Raw genomic sequence first — 7,535 nt, forward strand, 5'->3', positions numbered from 1 at the left:
CCACAAATGTAGAGGTTCGAGTGTCCTGGAGGGAAAGACACGGCCGGAGGTGGGGGGGGGAACCTCGGTTTCTGGTGGCCGAAGTGGCGGGCGGCCGAGGGAGGGTCCCGCCTTCTCGCCCCGCCCACGTCTCTGCCGCCTCCCTGTGCGCATTTCCTCCCACAGCCAGTGTAGACCCCTTCAAAGGCAGAGACTGGAGGTTTAAGACGATACAGCGGTTTTTTTTTTTCTTGTTTTACAGTATTCAATTTTGTGTTGATTCAGCTAAATTATGAAAATAAAGAAAAACTCCTTTGGTAAGCATTGCTTTTGTTTGCCGGCCGTGGTGTCCTGGGAGGGGCTGCAGCGGGTGCGTCTGGGGGGCGACAGGCCCACAGAGCTCAGCGCACAGGTGGCCACGGGGACCTCCTTCCAGGGCCAGCAGGGCGGCTCCCTGAGCGGACGGTGCCCAGCCCGCAGCTACTCCGGGGCCCCTGTCACCCTGTGTGTGAGTGTCCCCCCCCCCCACCGCACAGAGGCCAGGCCCTGCACGCGGAGAAGCAGAGCCCCCACAGGAGACCCCCTTTCCGGAGACATCTGCTCAGATCTGCAGGGGGGTCTTGGCACTGAGAACGTTTCTGCCGCCCAGAGTCCCATCTCCTAGACGCAGGGAAGCTGCACCTGTCAGTTCCCAGCTGCTCTGTGTAAAATGGGAGCCCCGGGAGCCGTGGCTGGTGGCTCAGCTGTGGGCTGTCTGCAGTCTGAGCCTGACTGTAAGGAGACTCCCCTGGCCTTTGGAGCCATCGCGGGGGGTAGACGAGACCCCGCTCCTGGCATAGAGCCAGGCGAGACCCGGGAGGAGACCCCCACCCGCTGGCACAGAGCTGGGCTAGGCCCGGGAGGGAGGAAAGGGGGCGGAACGCAGGCCCGGCAGAGGCCACTGGTGCCACGGGGCGGTGGAGGGGGAGAAGCCTGGGGCTCTGTAGTCTGGGCACAAATAGGGCAGGACCGGGGCACCACTTCTCACTCTGTCCAAGCTGAGCAAGGACAGGCCGGAGGGCACAGGAGGGGGCCGTGTGAGGGGGAGAAAGGCGGTTCAAGCGGGAGATCCGGGAGGCTCACCCCCTGAGAGCCGCCCGCCCAGGAAGTCTGCGGTCCGACGTCACCATCCCAGAGTCTCCCTGGGCACGTCACAGAGAAACCCACAAACCGGCAAGCTAGAGAAAAGCATTGAGACCTTCATGGCCACCCGGGCTCGTGAGAGTGAGGGCGGTCGTCTCCCAAGAACCCAAAGCGTATCGGTCAGGACGGGCCGGGTCGTGTCTCAGTAACAAACGGCCCGGCGTCTCGGAGGCTGACCGTCACGTAAGCGAGCATCTTGCCTCGTACCACAGACCAGAGCACCTCCTGGGGACAGGTCTCCCGTGAGGCTCCCTCCGTCTCTGCGATCAGAGGAGACCCGTGGAGCGTCCAGCCTGGCGGAAGGGCTTCCACACGGAAGCGGCCGTCTCTGCTCCCTCTGGCTGGTCCCGTCCCTTGCTGACGTGAGCCCTCTGGCCTCGGTTTCCTCATCCGACGACCGGGACGGTCATGACGGCCGCCTGCTCGCAGGCTGGGAAAAGAGCCCCAAAGCCCGAGCGAGACGTGTGAGGGCCACCTCACCGCCGTGGGGTGGCCACGCGTGGTCTGTGCGGCGAGCGCTGTGTCCGTGGCGCCCTGTCCCGGCTGGGTGGCGAGGGGAGGCGTCAAGGTGCACGGAGGCTGCCACGGGAGGGGGAGGACGCGGGACAGCTCTCCCCACCGCACGCTGGCCACTCCCGCAGGGCCACTGGGACGGACGGTTTGAGCGTCGGCGGTGGGGCAGCGGAGGCCACAGTGCCCTGGACGTGGCCCTGGGCTCCTGGGGAGCCTGCCGGGCTGTGGCAGTCGCGATTTAGCTGCATGGTATAAACAGGCCACGCCTCTTCTCTGTGCCTTGGTTTCCCTGTTTGGTGGGACAGGGAGGATTGTGCAAAGCTCACTGGGTTTTCCTGGAGATAAAGGGAGACGCCGGTTGTGAAAAGCCCGGCACGCGGGTCGTCCCTAAATGACGGGAGTGCTTCCTTGGCCCGATTCTGCACGTCAGTGCCCGCCACCTGCCCGCCACCGTCCGTCACAGAACCCCGTCCCGCAGCCACGTTTGACGGCTGGGCTCCAAGGCCCCCGTGCCCGCCTCTTACCAGGTGCCGACACGAGCCCGGGCTGCGGGCGAGCAGGAACGCACATCTGCCCGCCTGCCGGGATCAGGCCAGGCTCCGTGGCCACCGTTATACCCTCCTGTCCCGGGCTAGCTCCTGGGCCGGCCTGGCTAACAGTGGGCTAGCTCATTGTCCCCGGGGCAGGGAGCGTGTGCACGCCTGCGCGCGCGCGTGTGTGTGTGTGTGTGCGCGCGCGCGCACACGCGCGCGTGCGCACAGGTGTGACTTTTTCAAAATTACCCTCGTGTGCTGAGCACCTTGTGAGCCAGGGTTCTGAGGAAGAGATCTGCACGGTTCCTGACCTCCAGGACCCCCAAGGTCAGGGACCCCAAGGTCACACTCAGAAGCATCCATCCGAAGGGCTGCTGAGTTGGGCTCACCCGTGGTGGAAGCTCGGGCCGTCCCAGGGGGCGTTGCCAGCCCGCCGGGTGCCTCCCCTCAACCCCGAGTGGCTGCGCCCTCTCCTGCGGGGCACCTCAGGTCCACAGTCACCTATCAGGCTGGCATTCAGGAGGTGACCACATTGCTCCCCTCATCCTGAGCTGCCTTCACCCCCACAGGCTGGTGCCCGTGGAGAGTGTGCTTCTCTGGGAAAGACCCCAAGACTCCCCGGGCGCTGGGCCCACCAAGGAGTGTTGGGGGGCCTCTGTGCGTCCCCCTCCCAGCAGGACCAGTGTGGGGCTACAGGGAGGGCACACGGGGGGTCTGAGGACGATCCCCGGGCCGCTGCCCCTCGGAGGGGCCCACCTGGGGAGAAATGACGTAGGGCGAGGAAGGGGCCATTGCCACTCAGCAGGGAGGTCATAGGCGGTGAGCACAGGTGGGGGAGACGGAGAAGGAAGCCGGCGGGAGGGGGAGGGGCAGTGTGGGGAGGGGCCACGGGTGCCGCGCTGGCCGGGGTAGGAGCGGGGCTGGGGTTTGCGTCGGGCTGGTCAGCACAGGACCCAGGACCCCAGGACGGCCGGGGACACAGCACGCCCTCCCCCCACACGTGTCCCAAAGTCCCCGTCTCAGGCGTCTGTCTGGCCACCCGTCTCCCTTCTGCCACCCTGCACTCCTCACCCCCTCACCACAACTCGCCAGCAGCCTCCCCACCGAGCCGAATGTTCACGAGGGTGCACGCTGCGGGCTAATGCTCCCGGCCCCTCCCCGGCCCCCGGGATGGAGGGGACACGTGGAGACGGGGGACACAGCCGACCACACACACACCCTCGTGCCTACCGTGTGCAAGCCCTTCGCTGACGCCGTGTTCGATGGTGACGTCTCCGCACCGCCTGGGTTCCCAAACTGGGTCCAGGCGGGGTCAGACATTCCTGTGTCCGTCCGTCTCTTGGCCCCCGCCCCCCGCTGGCCTCAACCAGCATCTGACCCCCCAGCCCACGTGCCCACCACCGGGCACCGGCCCCGAGCGCCAGCCTCCCTTCTAAACGTCCGGTGGCCGTCCGTGGTTCCGGAGCCGCGAGGACTCGTGGCTGCCCCGTGTCTGCGCTGGCTGGTCCGCGTTCGTGGTCCCGTGGGCGTCTCCACTTACTCGGTGATCGCGCTAGGAGATACGCTGCATCTCAACCACCTTTTATTCCCTCCTTCTGTGCCCGGAGTCACAGAATTGCTCTAAAATAATCATCACGTGTCTTTTCTGCTTTTACGAATGTCACCTCATTTATTCCTTCCTCCGGTGCTGCAGGGAGGGAGCGTCAGTGTCCTTCCTGGGTGGCGGGTGGGTGGCCGGTGGCCCCCGGGGTGTCCGCCTGTGACGTCGGCCCCCTTCCCCCACGGTCTCGCTGGGAGGGAGCCTCACTCCAGCCAGAGGAGCGAGCGAGCCGAGGGGCGCCCACCCAGGCTGGCGGCCCGTCCCCTCGGTCCTGCAGGCGGGACGCGTAGCCTGTGGAAGCTGCGCCCCTCCGCTGCCCCCCACACGCTGTGCAGACGACGAGAGTGACCCTGGCCCGGGAGCGATGGTAAAGAAGGGCGTGCGGGACGGCCGGGGAGTGACGGGGCCCCCAGGGTCCCTCCCAGACCACGGGGTCCACGGCCAGCGACAGCAGGGTGGGGCCACCGGCTTCGCCACCTAGGGCGGGAGTCTCTCTCAAGCGACGGGACTCAGCAAGGGCGTGTGGAAGCCCAAGGTCGCCCTAGGCGGGCGGAGGTCTCGGGAGCCTGACCACAATTAGCTCAAGGGAGCGTGTTGGAGACACGGCGACACCTGCCGACCCAGCCGGTCGTGAGCTTGGCCTCGCCTCTAGGAAAGCTCCCATCCCAGGGAGACGGCCGGGGCTCGGATGCCCCTCTGGAGAGGAGAGGGGAGGAGGGTCACGCTCGGAGGCCCCTGCAGAACACCACTGGGTCTATTGTGCGGACTTCGCGAGGTCAGCTCCTGGCCAGAGGCGGCCGCACAGCCCGTGGGCAAAGCCCTTGATTGCCCTTCCTCCCCCAGAGGGCAGGTGCACCTCAGCCCGTGGGCGACAAGTGTGGCCGTGGGGTTTCGAGGACGGCCCAGACACCCCTCCAGCTCCGGACGGGCCGCACCGCCGTGGTTCCTGGGACCGCCCCAAGGCCCTAAGGGACGAGGCCTCGAAGAACAGGGCAGACGGGACGGACTGGGTCCCTCCAGGGGATCGGAGGAGCCCTGGCCTCACGTGCGGGGTCCTGGCCCCGTGTCCTGGCACAGACCTGTCCCGGAAAAGCAGCCCCGTCCGCTAACAGGCCCCCAGCACGCAGCTCACTGGGATATGTTCCCGTCAGGCCCAGAGAAGGCAGGGCCACACCAGGCTGAAAGCCCGGGGGAGCCCGGGGGAGCCCGGGGCTCCTGCCCACAGTGGACACTAACAGGAGCCCCAGCGTCCACCGTTGCGGCCTCCGTTCTGCCCGGTCTGGCCGGAGGGCATGGCGGGCCTGGGTTTCTTGAGTATTCGGGGAGCACCCGAGCCTTGTAGAATCGACACCGTCTTCCAGGAGCAGCTGACAACGGCTGTGCTTGTCAGTCGGGAGGACGGGGACATCCGCCCAGGAGACGTCCGCGTTGCGCTGGGGTGGCCCCAGCTGGTCACCCTCCCCGAGCACCTGCGAGGGTCTGACCGGGAGCCTCCCTCCTTTCTGGGCCCGTGAGCTCGGGACGACACAGCTCAGGGCAGATGATGAGCCCCGCGCGGAGGGCGGGCCGCAGTGCGGCGGGAGAGCTGGTGGGTCCCGACCGGAGCGTGGAAACGCGCGGCCGGCGTCTTCATGTAATCTCCATCTGCCCAGTTTTTCAAGGGCGCTTGTCAGCTCCCATTCCAGCGATCGCCATCATTAACGGCAAATATGACACGTTCACTAATGAAATCGATTTGGTCAAGTTATCAATTTAATTCCTAAAACGTAGCCCGATTTACCCTCACGTAGGCTCCCGAGGCCTGGAGACTAAATGTCGTAAGTCACCGGGAGAGAATGAGCTTTCTGACTTTCAAATAATTAAACTTACTTTTCTGCTTTGGATTCATAAACTTCCCGTCCGTTACGGCTGCAGAGCCCCTAAATCACCCGGGCGGCCCCGCCGGTGGGGACCGGTCGGCACAGCGGAGGGGTGGGGGTTCTGGCAGGAGCCCCGGGGCGCCCCACACAGAGGCCCTGGGGGCGGCTCCCACCACGAGGACGGGCCATCAGGGCCCCTCCCCCGCAGGGACACGCTCCGCGTCCACGAGAACAAGGAGGCAGACAGGCCCCTCTGACCCCACGGCCCAAGCACCCACCGCGACCTGAGAGCACCCTGGAGACTCTTCTGTGCTCCCGTGCAAGGCGGGCCAGGGACTTCTAAACAGGTGACTTTTCTGCAGAAAAGTCTGCATTTGCTCACAGGCGCCCTGGGGACCCTGCCCCACAGGAACCAGGATCCCAGCCCGGAGGCCTAGGGGGACGAGCAGGAGGGGGCCAGTGGGCAGGGGGCTCTGCCCCAAGAAGGGCTGTGATTTTCTCAGGGACAAAGTGATGTCAGGACCAGATGGCATCATTATGCAAAGCTCTCAGCGGGGCGGGGGAGCCGGGGTCCCCGTTTCCTGGTCAGTGCTGTTTGCAAACGGCCCCCCCCAGAGCCCCTCCAGGGGGTGGGTGCCGGGCCGCACTACGCACCCACTGCTCCAGGGGGACACCTGCCCTAGGGAGGCCGACGCAGTGGCGGGAATGTGTGTGCAGCCACCGAATTGCCTTCCGTCAGCAGATTCTCGGTCACCAGATTCAGTTCCAGACATTTCTGCTTTCCTAATTGGCCTTAACACGGCTGTTGGGTCCTGGGAGGTGTGTGTGTGTGTGTATGTGTGTGTGTGTGTGTGTCTGAGCACCCACACGTGTGCGTCTGGGTGTCTACGTCCCCTCCCAGCCATCGTCCCCCGGAGGTGGGGGCTGGCCTGTCTGCAGGGAGTGGGCGGGGGTGCCTCTGGGGCTCAGTGACGTAACTGCGTGCCCCGCCTGCTACAGTCTTGGGCGTTTGGCAGGGACACGCCATCCGCTCGGCCGCACGGACCCTCCTGCGAGTCCCCCAAGCATGGGTCCGGACGGCACACAGGGGACTGCGCCCAGGAGCCGAATCAGGCCTGGAGCTCTGTCACACGGAGACTTCCCCAGGAGCTGTGGTTTCCAAGGAAGGAGGAAATGTGGAAGGAGTGGGGGGGTCTCCGGGGAGCAGGCGCACTTGGGCACCAACCAAAGGCGCGGCCATCGCTCCCCGGGGGGCGGGCGGTTCCCCGGCCAGGACTCCGGCCGGTGCCACCGGGCCTTGTCAGCAGCTGCCGCACATCTCGATGAGTGTCGTCCCGGACGATGGGCGTCGCTCATTCACCGTCCACCTGTTCTCCCCGCACACGCCCGCCGAGCAGGTCGTGTGTGCCCCACGCTGGCACAGGCGTTGCGGGAAGCAGGGGGCAGAGCAGGTAACCCGCCAGTGCCAGAGGAGCTCACGTTCCACTGTGGTGCGGCTGGGAGGGCGGGAGGACAGAACACCCACCGGCAGATGACAACATGGACCCCAGGACGGGGTGGGGCCGTGCCGTGTGGCCAGCCTGCTTTGGATGCAGCCGGCCAGGCAGGCCTCTGTGACCCGTGACATCCGGGAGGACGTGAGGGATTTGAGGCCATGCCCACAGAGCGGCGTTTCTGGAGGAAGCAGCGGTAGGTGCAAAGGCCCCGAGGCAGGGCAGGACCCGCGGCAGGGAGCCTGTGGCACCGATGACCGTGTCACAGTGAGGAGGACGTGTGCCACTGCGTCCTACCCCCCAGGTCTACTCCTCTGGGTCTGAAGCACAGGAACCGCTATGTTCCTGCCAGGTGCCAGGCTAGCCCCGCACCCGC

The sequence above is a fragment of the Lynx canadensis genome, chromosome B4, assembly GCF_007474595.2.
Source record: "Lynx canadensis isolate LIC74 chromosome B4, mLynCan4.pri.v2, whole genome shotgun sequence".
Lineage (NCBI taxonomy): Eukaryota > Metazoa > Chordata > Mammalia > Carnivora > Felidae > Lynx > Lynx canadensis.